Source organism: Aphelocoma coerulescens, chromosome 13 (genome assembly GCF_041296385.1).
Source record: "Aphelocoma coerulescens isolate FSJ_1873_10779 chromosome 13, UR_Acoe_1.0, whole genome shotgun sequence".
In the NCBI taxonomy this organism is placed as follows: Eukaryota; Metazoa; Chordata; class Aves; order Passeriformes; family Corvidae; genus Aphelocoma; species Aphelocoma coerulescens.
The window spans coordinates 5772712-5785722 of record NC_091027.1 but is presented as its reverse complement, the minus strand read 5'-3'; the positions used below and the strand labels follow the sequence as shown (position 1 = coordinate 5785722).

The 13011-nt window shown below is 51.9% G+C and overlaps 1 long non-coding RNA gene across 1 annotated transcript; it reads right to left on the bottom strand.

Moving 5' to 3' along the window:
- Positions 1-7138: 7138 nt before the first annotated feature.
- Positions 7139-8043, bottom strand: LOC138117910 (uncharacterized). The gene is made up of 3 exons (XR_011154913.1): positions 7930-8043; positions 7422-7475; positions 7139-7257 (listed from the first exon to the last, which is right to left on the bottom strand). It is a non-coding gene; the product is annotated as an uncharacterized lncRNA (long non-coding RNA).
- Positions 8044-13011: the final 4968 nt, after the last annotated feature.

Here is a 13011-nt window from a genome sequence, read left to right as displayed (position 1 = left end):
AAAAGCTTTAAATGCTTAATGCTAACCATTCTGCTGGCCAGATGAGAACTTCACGTGTTGCATAACACAGGACAGATCACACTGTGTGTAGGAACTACTTGCAAAGCACAATAGCGCTTTTTTTTTTCAGTTTAGAGGTGGGAAATAGCCCAGGGTCAGTGCTGGGTGAGGAGCTCCAGGTGTTGCTGCAGCTCCTCCTCTGGCTCCCAGCCACACGTCCGCTTGTGCTTCGGCTCCAGCACAGCCTCATTAATGTGGTCCAGACTGTTGACAGCCCAGCATGGGGATCAGGGATTTCTCACCAGCTGTGTTTGCTCATTTTTAGTGCATAAATATTCCTTGCAAACATTGACACTTGTTTTTGACACGTTAGGGTTTAAGGAGTAGCTCTGAGGTGACAGCACCTTCCCAGTGTTGCCTTTTCTTGTTCAGAGAGGAGGCCTGCATGCTCCTTAGGGTGTCTTCAAAGGCACCACAAGCACTTGTAAACAGGAACATGCACCCTGAATGTCACGACCCCTTTTCCACACTGCTATCCCTGCTCTACCCACCAGCTTCCTCCAGCACCATCAGACCTGAAAGTCCTGTTGCACAGAGGTGAAACGAGTTCTCCCATGTCTAAATCCACAGAAGGAGGCAGGCAAAGTGTCAGCATCCCAGCCGAGGAGGGGGAGTGTTGCTATCAGCAAGGGCCACTCGGGGCTCACAGTGCCATGTCCGAGGGCCAGGCAGCCTGCTGGGTGGTCAGGCGAAGAACCAAAGCCAACTCCAGCCTCAGCACCTGTGCAGACACACTTGTACCCCCTGGATCCTGGCTGTCTGCAAGCCTTGAGAGTTGGCCTGAGGAATTATTTTTACACCTCAGTACGTGCATATAACATGCAGCGAGTTATTTGCATCATCCCTCCTTCCCCCCCACCCAAGCCGGTCAACAAACACATCAGCTTCCTGGAATTTTTGCTTTCTTTACATCATAGTATGTCTAGATCCAGGATGTTATTCAACCACCACGTTTCCCCAACTGCCACACGTGGTTCAAAGCCAGTCCTGGGAAGTGGAGCAAAAGGAAGTGGAAGCAGGTGGTGTGGGAGACTCTTTGTCCTCAGCTCATCTTTTGTAACCAGCACCTTTGCTCTCAGGTCTCTGTGTGCAGTTAGGGGAGCTGCTCCAGGCCTGGTTTTCTCTTGGCAGAGGCAGGCAGATTGCCACACTGCTCCATGAGGTTTGGGATTCAAGTTCTGCACTATGCTGACCGGGCATTGGGCAGGAAGAAATCATATAAATCACATGGTATTGTTCCCAAGTCCTGAAACTGCTGCTTGAGAGCTCAGAGAGGTCCTGACTCTCAGTACGGAGGATCAGATGTAAACAGGATCGGGGAATTAAGAAAAATTTAATATTTTTTCCTTCTGACTCATACAGGCTTTGCCTGAGGCAGCCTCATTCCTAGAGAAATGAGTTGACTTTCACATGGATTGGTGGGACAGAGAGCTGCAAAGTCATTATCTCGTTGTTCATGTAACTAGGCTTATGCCTGAACTTCTGGAAACTGGAGAGTCACACTGAGAGAGCCCAGATCCGTATTTGGCTCATTTTAGTCTCTTGAGCCAAACATCTTGGCAAAGAGGTTGGCAGAACATTATCGCTCAGTCCTGGAAGCAAGTCCCATATGAAATGGATGGGGATGTCTTTTTCCACAGCATGGGCAGTCATGTACAAACAGCATCCCACTGAGAAAAGAGCACAAAGATCAGGACTGTCCCCATTATCCCAGGGGAAGCCCGAGGATGGGTGGCAAGACCATGGGCTGTAAGCTTGCCTTGATGCTTTGCAATTGTTTCATTGGTACTTCAATTGAAGCTGAAGATCCTCCATCTACAGGACATCCCAAGGAGGAGCCCAAAGTCAGCACGGCTTGTTCAGCACCACCTAAACCCATGGTTAACATAACAAAGGGATTAAAGGAGGAAAAGTCATAACAAGCCAGCTCCCTGAGGACACCTTTACATTGCAGCAAGGTCCACCACTTCCAAGGAGATTGGTGTCCAGAGGGAGCTGCATCCCAGTGGGCCAGACATGGAGGTCACATCACCCACTTAATCTTCTGGATGGGGAGAGCAGATTTGCAATCAGCCTTTACTACAGGGTCAGACAGAAGTTGCCAACTTCACAAACTGCTGTGTGTCCATGTGCCTCACCTGTGGCCAGGAGTGACGCCGTGCTGGCCCATCACTGCAGCTGGGGACTCTCCAGCTGCCCTGCGCCATTCACTCACCAGCTCCTGTGGCCTTGGCTCCTTGCCCCAGCAAGAAGCGAGTACGTGCTGCCTCCCTCATTTCTTCCTTTTTCCACTCTTCCTGTGTAGCCCCCACCCACCTGACAGAGATGCCAGCAGGGCTGGCGGGCACCCAGCGCTGCCTTTTCGCTTTGCCAGAGGAGGCTGCAAGTGGCAGCAGGTGGGCTCTGCAGATGGCAGAGCCTCTCTGCAGGGATGCCTCTGTGCTGTCAGGCCAGATCCAGGGTCTGACTCCCTCATTCTCTGCCCTGGTCTTTATTCCTTCAGCTCCAGCATCTCTACCCCCACTGGTGATAACTCAGTATCCTTGGTGAGGACAGAAGAGCTCTTGCAAAGCCAGTGGCTCAAATTCCACCTAAGAGCTGTGTCTGACCGTGTGGAGAATGAAGCACCTTGAAGTCTCAGGGAGAAATGCAGAGGGCTCCTGCAGTTCCCCTTCCCCTCAGCCAGACAGAATGAAGCCCTAAATATGCCCTGGGCTGGATTTCAGGCAGGATGAGCAGGCCTGTGTCTCTACCACAGTTATAAATAGCTGCCTGTGGGCTCCTGGCCTGCTCACAGCAGTGGTGGCCTGGGCAGAGCTTTCTGCTCGAGGAGCAGACAAATATTTCTGTCTGTGCCTTTTTGTTCCACAGGCTGGCTTGCCTCCACCTCTGCTGCACTTTGAACAGCAGGTGAATCATGTTTGGGTAAGCCACTCATCGCCCCGCCGCCAGCTCCTCCTTTCATAACGCACAGATGTCACGGCTTTTAAAGAGGTCAGGTTGTTAGTGCTCAGAACATTTGTCACCCAGAAACCTGTCCTGGTGGATCTGCCAGAGCAAACTGCAGGTTTTCCTTCGCAAGAAGCCTGGCACCATTTCACTGTGGGGTTTAGAAAGGTATTGCAGCGAGGTTTGGGGGGTAAGGAGCCTGCTCTGCTCCTCTGAAAGAGCAAATGCAGAATCCTAGAGAGGTTTGCAGGAGAGAGAAAGGTGCTGGGAAAGATGGGTATCCTTAGCATCATTTTTATGAAAAGGAATCCCAAGCAATTCAGTGAATAAAGCTCTGCTATAACTTTTAGCTGCTAATTAACATAGCAAAGAGTCTTAATTTACAGATATTCAGAATGAAGGCACAAGTTGTAGAAGGATGCAGCACAGACAGAGGAGTAAGTGTGAGTGCTGTGCAGGGAGCAGGAGCAGGGATTTCACCTTCCAAAACACCCATCACTTGCATGACTCCAGTTCCACTTGGGTTTTGCTTTTCTTCTTATTCAGCTCAAAAATAGAAGAGTGGTTTCACAGGAAACCTCTGCCCAGCACTCTGCAGAGATTAGCAGATCATAAGCAGGGCTGCAGGAATCAGCTTTTCTGGGAAAGTCAGGATTTCTAACTGTTTCCACTTTTTAGTGGAATGAAAAAGCAGCTTGAAATTTTCCATGAAGAAGGTCACTTGGGAACAGAGGAAAAATTTCTTTTTGATGTCTACCTTAGAAAGCCTTGTTTCCCTAATAGGATGCTTTATATAAAAAAGCCCCTAGATGCAAGATGAAAAGCCTCGTCACAAAATAAAGGTCCAGCCTTTCTGTTCTGAAATGGTTGGCATTTATAGAAAAATGCCTTAATTTGGGGGCATCTCTGCGTGAAATGGTATAGGAAACAGTTCTTTCTCCACACCTAAACTCTCTTGGCATCTCTGCTGCTGTGAGGCCCCAGCCAGCCATGTGCCATGCAGGGGTCCTGCGGGTACCCCCAAATGCTGTGAGCAGGGGCAGCACAACCCCTCCTGCTCCCAAGGACCAGCCAAAATTATTACATAAATTTGTGTAAACACGACTTGCTAAAGTAACTCCATGGCTGCCAGTTCCTCTTGCTGGTCTTCTTTTCCTACTCCACCCTTCCAGAGCCTGGTGTGATGGGCATTTGGCACAGCTCTGTCCATGCTCCTCTCCAAGCCAGCTGAAGACACAGCAGCTCTAAGGAGCCCCTGGTTGAACCGTGCAGATGCTTCAAGCAAAGGAGGTGGTTAAAACACCCCGGTGAAGTCAGAGCTCAGGCCCAGCAGCGCCTGGGAAGCTGCCGCCTGTCACGTCTGTGGGCAAACACCCATCTCAGCACATCGAGGTCATGCTGGGGGACATGCTCCTCAGGAGAGCTACTGAGCTGCTGTGACTGAAGGTCCTCAGCATCCCCAAAAGCCAGATGCTCCACCTGCCTTTTTGCCTCCTCCACTAAGTGTTTTTAGAGCCCTAATCCCCGTGGCTGGCACGAATGTTCATGCTCTACGCCCATTCACGTCGCCTGGCTTCAAGCCAGGGCTGAGATGCAATGAGGAATTAGGAGCACTAGAGAACTTGAAATGGTTTTCACCTCCACAACTTTTTGGGGAAGCTTGGCCAGTTCCAATGAAGGCAGAACAAGGGCACAGAGAGAGCTGTGTGCAGGGTAAGGTGCCGAAGGCAGGACAGAGAACCTCGGCTGCTGGAGGAGACGCCTGGATGTTCACACAGGCAGTCAGTCCCTGGGTGTGTTTGGCTCTTTGCTCTTGTGCCACAGGGATCTGGCTGCACATGCTATATTTGCACAGAGCTTAGTGCAGTGGCCTGAAGCAGGGACTGTAAAACACAAGCAGCAAACGGGAAGACTTTGCCTGGCTCGGTGCTTGCCATCACCCAGCACTGCAGGGAGTGCCCAACGCCCTGAGCACATGATGATGCTGAGATTTGGGGTACTGTGAGGACATGGCTGTGGGGTCCAGCTGCAGACAGACATTTGCAAGCTCCACCCACTTTGGGAGGTGGGGCACAAAGTGCAGAGGACAATTTCAGGGCTTTTAGATGAAATACCTGTCAGCTGGAAAGCAGAATCTCACTCCAGTGAGATGCAACACCTCTTGGCTCCAACTGAGCATCTACAGGCAGGCTTGACCTCAGAGTCTGGCACAGCATGCTTGAAAAGTTTCCAACCTTATCTTAAAAAGCAAAGGCAAGGCCTCCCCTTTTCATGTCCAAACACAGAATTTATTCCAAGATGTTCCCATCCTGTAGTAGCATGGCCTGAGGGGACTGTGAAATTCTGCAACTCAGTCTACTATTTGGAAGTAGCTTGTGTCTTGTGCAAGAGTCCTGTGTACTTGCACAGGGGAAAAAGTAAAATATGTGAAATAACCCCACACAGGATTATTTTACATTAATGCACCCAAGGGTTCATGAAGCAATAAGGCAGTTAAAATCAATCCTTCCCTGCTGAAGCCAAAGCGGCTCATTGAAACCCAGTTCAGCTTTGGGGGTTGTTTGTTTTTCCCATCTTCATGTTTTCCCTTTAATCTTTGTGCTGGATAATTAAGACAACATTCCTCAGCATCTTTCCTGCTGTTTGTTGTGTTTATACAAGAGCCGGCTGCATTTGTTCCACGGAAAGAACATCCAAAGCCACATTCTGTGGTTTCAAGTAAAATCCTCCGTGGTGCTGACTTTTAATCTCGAGTTTGCCTGAAATCTGCATTACTCAAGAAAATACTCATAAAAATAGACTTCTTAAGGAAAACAAAGCAAGGCAGCAACGCAGCAGGGAGAGCTTAGGCTCAAGTTTGCATTGAAGTTTTTATTGATGATGAGACTTCTGGGCTTGGCCTAATACTGCCGGCAGCAGCAGTGGGTCAGGGTTCTGGTCGTTTGTCCCCCTCTGAGGCCCCTTTTGCTGCTGGCTGGACCCTGCCAGCAGCCTCGGCCCCCACAACGCTCCCTGCCCCGGTGCGCTCGCTGCCCCCGGTTCTCTCCCTGCCCCCGGTGCTCTCCGTGCTCCCGGTGCGCTCGCTGCTCCCGGTGCTCTCCCTGCCCCCGGTGCTCTCCGTGCTCCCGGTGCGCTCGCTGCTCCCGGTGCTCTCCCTGCCCCCGGTGCTCGCCGTGCTCCTGGTGCGCTCGCTGCCCCCGGTTCTCTCCCTGCCCCCGGTGCTCTCCGTGCTCCCGGTGCGCTCGCTGCTCCCGGTGCTCTCCCTGCCCCCGGTGCTCTCCGTGCTCCCGGTGCGCTCGCTGCTCCCGGTGCTCTCCCTGCCCCCGGTGCTCTCCCTGCCCCCGGTGCGCTCGCTGCTCCCGGTGCTCTCCCTGCCCCCGGTGCTCGCCGTGCTCCTGGTGCGCTCGCTGCCCCCGGTTCTCTCCCTGCCCCCGGTGCTCTCCGTGCCCCCGGTGCTCTCCCTGCTCCCAGTGCTCTCCCTGCCCCCGGAGCGCTGCGGGAACCTTACAAAACAGCCGAGCGGTTATGAAACCCGTGGCCCCGCTGCCAGACGCCCTATCCCCGGTAGATGGCGGTGCCAGCTCATTTTTCCTAATTTTTCCCCCTTATTTTTTCCCTGGCGCCGCGCCCGATGCCAGCCCTCGGCGGCTGCGGCGGGGCTGGGGATGCACAGGCGCGGTCCCGCGCTGGGGTCAGTGCTCCAAAAAGAGAGAGGTTTGTCGGGGTTTTTCCCCGCTATAACTGCTTTCCGTCTGTTTCTGGTGAATTTGAAGTCAGTTTTAACATCTCAGCGCAGCACCAGGCATCTGTTCCCAGCAGACTCAGGCTGCTCCATCCCACAACAGGCGGCGTGGAGGGCACAGGGAGGATGTTGGTGCTGCCAAATCTGGGGAGACTATGCAGAGCCAGGCAGACAGAACCCCTGGATTTGTCTCCAGAGTCTATCAAGGTCTTGGACAAAACCTGCTCACCCAGGCCCCAGCTCCCCAACTCTTGCCTTTCCTTGACTGCTTCCTTCTGCAGAAGGACAGATGGGACTGGGTAGGCAGTGTGACTGGATGAACAAATAGCATTTCTCTTTGGAGGCCACAACATCTTTATTTGGCTAAGAGTGGCCCAGTTGCCCTCCAGCACAAGCTGCTGTTTACATCTCCACCTCCTCGGTGTGCCCAGGGCATGTGCTGCCACTCCAGCATGGAAAGACTAATCCTTGTCTTCCTTCTCATCATCCTTGGCAATGCCTTGGTCCTGGGGCAGGAACAAAAAGAAAGGGGACAGCATGTGAGGGGAGTGCTGAGTGTCCCATCCCAGATATTTGATAGCATCCACACTGGGGTTTGTAGGTGCAAACCCCACAGGGCTGGTGTGCAAGGGGGAGCCAGGCTCCAGCGCAGAGCTGGGGGTGAGGTTACCTCCTCCAAGTCACTGTCAGAGCTGCTGCTCCTTTCCTCTTCCCCATCTCCCTGCTGGGGTGAAGAGAGAGGGATAAGCATCACTGGGAACCCTGGCACTCTTTGCTGTTTGGGCTAGAGCTTCAAGTCAGAGTGACTCCTCGTCCTGTGGGTTTCTAGAGCCATGCTTGGCACCACTGGTGCTGCTGTGGAACCTCGTGTGCCCATGGCCCCACAGAGCCCTCCAGGAGCCAAGAGCAAGGATTTCACCGTGTGTGCAGTGCAGGCAGCATCACTGTCCACACCAGCATCCCATTTGGAGTGAAAAAGGAGGAAGAGCTAACTAGGAGTGTTGGGAGCAAAGAGACAGCTGTCTCTAAGTGGAAAAGCCATGGACACAGTGTGATTTCTAGGCTGTGGATGGCATAGCTCCTTCTACCAGGGGCAAGGGGTTGCCATGGGTCAGACGTGGCTTCCCTTTACAGCCAGGATGCAAATGGCCCTGCAGAAAACTCCATAATTCCCCTACCTTTTCTTCTTCCTTCTTCCTCCTCTTCTGCTTCTCCTTCTCTTTTTCTCCCTCAGTCTTTTCCTTCTCCTTTTCTTCCTTCTCCTCTTTCTTGTCCTTCTCCTCTCTCTCCTTATCTTCCCGTCCAAACCCTACAGAGGAAGGTTCATTGCCAGCGTGCAGCATCCAGCACACACAAACCCAGCAGGTGCCCCTGGGCCCATACCAAACACTCACATTTCAGGATTGTCGACATTTCTCCAAAGCCAAAGAGCTCTGAGGCACAAGACAGTCACACCTACGGCACAGAGAGGACCTGAAGGAGCAACAGGATAGTGGAGGAAGGTGAGATTTTCAGGGGTGAAAACACCTTCCTGGAACATTCAGTTTTCACAGAGGCCCTGTGCACTTCCAACCCCCCAAAACAGCAGGGAGGGAGATCAAACAATCTGTGGACTGCACAAAAACCAAAAGGACCAGGCCTTGTGCCCACCCAGGCAGCCCCCACTGCCCTCTGCCCAGGAAGCAGCAAGTGGAGAGTAATGGAAGCAGAGAAATTTCAGGGAGATGTCTAAACCTCCCACCATGATCAGGTGCAAATTACAGAAATATTTCAAATTAAATGAGGAAGAAACAATAAAGAGCAGGTGTGGGGGCTCCTAGGAATCCCCAGCAGAAAGGAAACCTTCCCTGAGGGAAAGGGTGATGGCAGCGAGGGAGATGGAGACAGCAGCAAGAAAAGGAAAAGCCACGAGCAAGGGTAAGAAAACTCCCAAGCATTGATTAGGTGCCTGAAAGGTGACAGATGAAAAGAAGGGAAAGAAAACAGCTTGGTTTAAAAATAGGAGGCCCAAACAAAGCCTATGAAATAGCTTGGGCAGGTCAAACCCTCCCTCTGATACACAAACAGGGCAGCAGGGGCGAGGGATCAGGTCCCTTCTACTCGCTGGGAAGAGCAGGATCCTTCCCTGCTGCAGCAGGTAATTAGGAAATAGTTTTTCTTCTAGCCAGTGATAGAGGGAGGCAGAATATTAATGCTTCCTTTTAATGGTTTTTAGCCACAAAATGACATCATCTGGTCGGTATTATTGGCCCTTTTGAAGGAGCTGAGCCAATAACATTGATTTGTATTTTCTAGCAGGGTTTTAAACCCCTAGGATGCTGCAGGGGAGCAGGAAGCAGTGGGGTTTGGGGGTGACGTCAGGGGAGAGGGAGTTTGGATGGGAAGGAAAGAAGTGTGGGAAGTGACTGATAAAAGATGTAATCAGTGCAAAGTTAAAATCTAATTAATAATGAACAGCAATCTAATTCATCTCTGTAATTAAGAAGTGTAACTACTAATTGAAAATAATCACATTTTAATCTAAAATCATTAAAAATAATCAAACATTAACAAAAAAAAAGGCAGCCCCTGGGAAGGGATAGGAGAAGGTGTAGGTGATGCTCTGACCCCAAAGCTGCCCCACAGCTCCCATGGTGTGCCCAGCCCTGAATCCAGGAGGATGCCCCTGCCTTGAGTCTTCACTGCCAGAGAGGAGCAGATGGGGAAGGTACAAGGTACACAGAGGTGGACATCAAGCTTTGCACTAGGAGATGGACAACCAAACCAAAGTCCAGCAGCCAGGGCTGGGAAGGGGTAGTGCTGCCCCAATACATGCCAAAAAATGCCTCTGTGGGGGGTTAAAACCCTTTAATTCCCCCCTGCACCACTACCCCTCTTCCTGGGGACCAACCCAGCTGATTTTCAAGAGTTGAGGTGGGCTCTGACAAGCTCCTGTCTGGGCAGTGCCACCCAGCACCATGTGCAGCCCCTGCCCTGGATGCTGGCTCCTGATGGCTGCCAACACTCAGCTTTTTCCCATCCCAGACCAGCAAATCCAGTTTTGCCTGGTCCTCTGGAGCCTCAGCCACCTCGTGTTTTGGGCAGGCAGGTTAGCCTGCCCCAGATGAGCTGGTTTCCTAAATCCCAGGCAGACAAACCAGCAAAACCCAGAGACCAGCTGATGGTCCCCACGGACCAGTTGCAATTGTCCATAGCCAAGCTGAGCACGAGGTGCAGCTGGATCAGACCTCTGGCTAACAGAGCAAACCGGTGTGTTCATACCCTTCCAGATGAAGCCTGGATGGCCTTACCCCACCAGGCACAACAGGCTCACAGTGAGCCCACTCCCATCTCAGCCAGGGGACTGTGTCCTTCCCGAAAGGCTCAGGCCCCATTGCCATCCCCAGGACCACATGGAGCACGAGCTGTCCCAGGGATGCTCCTGCTGCACCCTCATTCACCCTTCCCTCCTGCTCTTCTTCTCCAGCCTGTAAAATACACAAGTGAGTCTGTAAATTCCCTGGATGGCACAAGGGAGAAGGGGAAGGGCCTTACCTGGAGCTGAAAAAGAAGTGATCTCCTCGATGCCTGGCTGGCAGCAACCAGGGCTCCGGGTATTTGAGTGTTGCGGTCTCCTCCCCAGTCCCACTTTTGGAGCAGAAAAACTGGCTCTGCCATCCGTCAGGGACAGCATGTGACACCGGAAACGTGACCAGTCCCATTGGTACCCACAAGAGGCATTGCCTCCAGCACGGGCAGGAACAGAAAGACCTTTAGCAAGCAAGTCAGGGCAGCTCTTGAGGCTGTAGACATCCATAGGGACCAGCCCTGGAATCAGGGAGAGAGCACTGGGGACTCAGTCTGCGAATGTGCTATGGTCAGGACTTCCGCTGGAAGTACAGAAAAGGGGCTTTGGGGGATGCTTACTGTGGGTGGGAAGTGCCAGGCAGCTCCAGGAGGTCCAGGCAAGGCTGGACCAGGTAGAGCCCAGTACTCCCAGCTCCCTCCGATGCTTGTCCTTACTGCTGGCTTTCACTCCAACCTATCATTATGTAAATACCTGTCAGCAGAGAGCAGTTACCAGCACGTCTAAACACTTGCATAATGTGCCTTCCCTCTAATGCAATGCCCTCATTTCTAACAGCACCAGTATGGATAATAACAGTAACAGTAGTGTCAGAAAGGGCCTGTGTACTCAGCTAATTTGTTTTCCCCACCTAATAAAAGGAATTAGCTCTCCCGTAAGATTTGCCCCATTTAACGCCTTCAACTCTACAACAAAGTTGCTCCCACAATCGTTTTACTTTCATTTACAGCAATTGCAGTGTGCATGGAGCCCCCTCACAGAGTGAACCTAACCCTGGGTAACTCATGCAGGGAGCAAACAGCTCTGCAGAAGTCGCTTGTCCCAAAAACCTGGCTGTCTGCCCCAGACCTCCTCCACCACAGCCTGCACTGGCCCCAAACCCAGAGCAGTCCCATTGCCAGGTTTAGTTCAGAAATGAGGGATGGGTTTAATGTCCAGGGCGGATAAACCCTGGAGCAGCTCAGCCAAGTTGGTGGCAGAGTCCCTGTTGCTGCCCAGTTTACAATCAGTAGCTCTGGTGCTCTTACAGCATGCTTCAGCTCACACACAAATCACTCGGGGAACTCCTGTTGCCAGTACTTAGTCTTGGGATAAAAGATGGCAGCAATCCCATCTGTGCCAGGATGACACAGACACCAGGCCAATGCACCCAGGCAATTTGGTTGAGATGTGCACATGGAGCACCCCAAAATCCATGGAGGATCTGTTCAGTGTTGGGACCAGCACTGGCATCCAACCCACTCCTCTGAGCAGCTCCTGCCACCTTAGAAGGATCCTCCCTCACAAATACCAAACTCGAGCTTATTTTTAACTGGTGACCTCATTGCTCACTCCCTGCCAGCCCCAGCTGGGCTCTCAGTCTTTTGATGCCTCCAGCACCCTCCAGTGAGAGCAGCCCAGGAGACAGCCCTGCCATTGCTCTCTGGACACGGGGACACAAAGCATCAGCCAGGAAACTGGCACCATCCTGACCACCAGGCCAGGCTGCAGCCACCAACATCTTCCAGCACACGGGTGGCTGCTACCCCCAGCAGGACAGCAGAGTGGCAGCCAGGGACACCTCCAGGTCCCAGCCCACAGACTGCACAGGCTCTGCTCTCACCCTGCAGCAGGCACAAAGCTGCCCTTGAAGGAGGGAAAGCACCTGCAGCCAGCACCCAAAACACCAGTGCGTGGTAACCTCGAGCTGCTGCCACAGGAGACTCCCAGCAAACATGGATTAGCACAGTACAGGCCTCTTATGTCCTTTGTTTCTGTGTCAAGGAGCCATTGACTACAGAACACCCATCTCTGCTTGAGTCACATCATCACAGACCACTCTTTATTCTGGATTCAACGTACACACCTGAGAAGGAAATGCCAGAGCCCTCCTCCTCCTGCCACGAGCTCTCCCCTTCCTGCCTCTGAGTCAGGCCCTTTAATTTGTGCTGTGGGTGACCTGGGACAGGTGTCCCTTTAGGCAGGGCCACCAGTGGCAGCAAAGCTGCTGCTTCTTCCAAATGAAGACAACTGCTCATCCTGCCAGAGGTTCTGCTGCTACTGAACATGCATGTTTTAATAATGGAAAATGAGTCCCTGGCAAGGTGGTTCCAAGCCCATTGGAAGACCAAGCCTTTTTCATGTTTTAAACCTTTCCACAGCAGCTGCCAGGAAGCAGCTTCTACAGCTGCAACTAACAGAAGCACTCCCAAGGAGAGGAAACAATTGTGGAAGGCTTTTTTCCCCCCTCCAAGTCACTGCCAGCATCTTAGCTGCCTCTTATCTATTCTCAGCCACCTCTCACCTCCCCAAACACTACCAGAAGGGCTCAAATTACTGTCAGCTCTCATTAGGTTCACACGGAAGGCAAGGCCAAGCAGTAAGACCTCCAGACAGTTGTATGCTGAATTCTGATGAATCCTTTGGGTAGAAAGATTTCAGCAACTGTGGAACTGTTTTTGTTGTCTATCTATTGCAGTCCCTGCACTGGCACACAAATGAAGCTGGTACACATTTGATTATTGGCTGCTATAACAAAATCCAGGTGGGCACATGACTGAAAGAATTACTGTCTGCATGTTAAAAACAAAAAATCACCTCATTTCCTTTAATTATTAAACTACACTAAAGCATTGCAGGTTGGTGGAATTTATCTGCAGAAAAGCAGCTGCTGCTTCATAAAACCCCGTTACCTTTATTTCTTCTCTTCTGATAT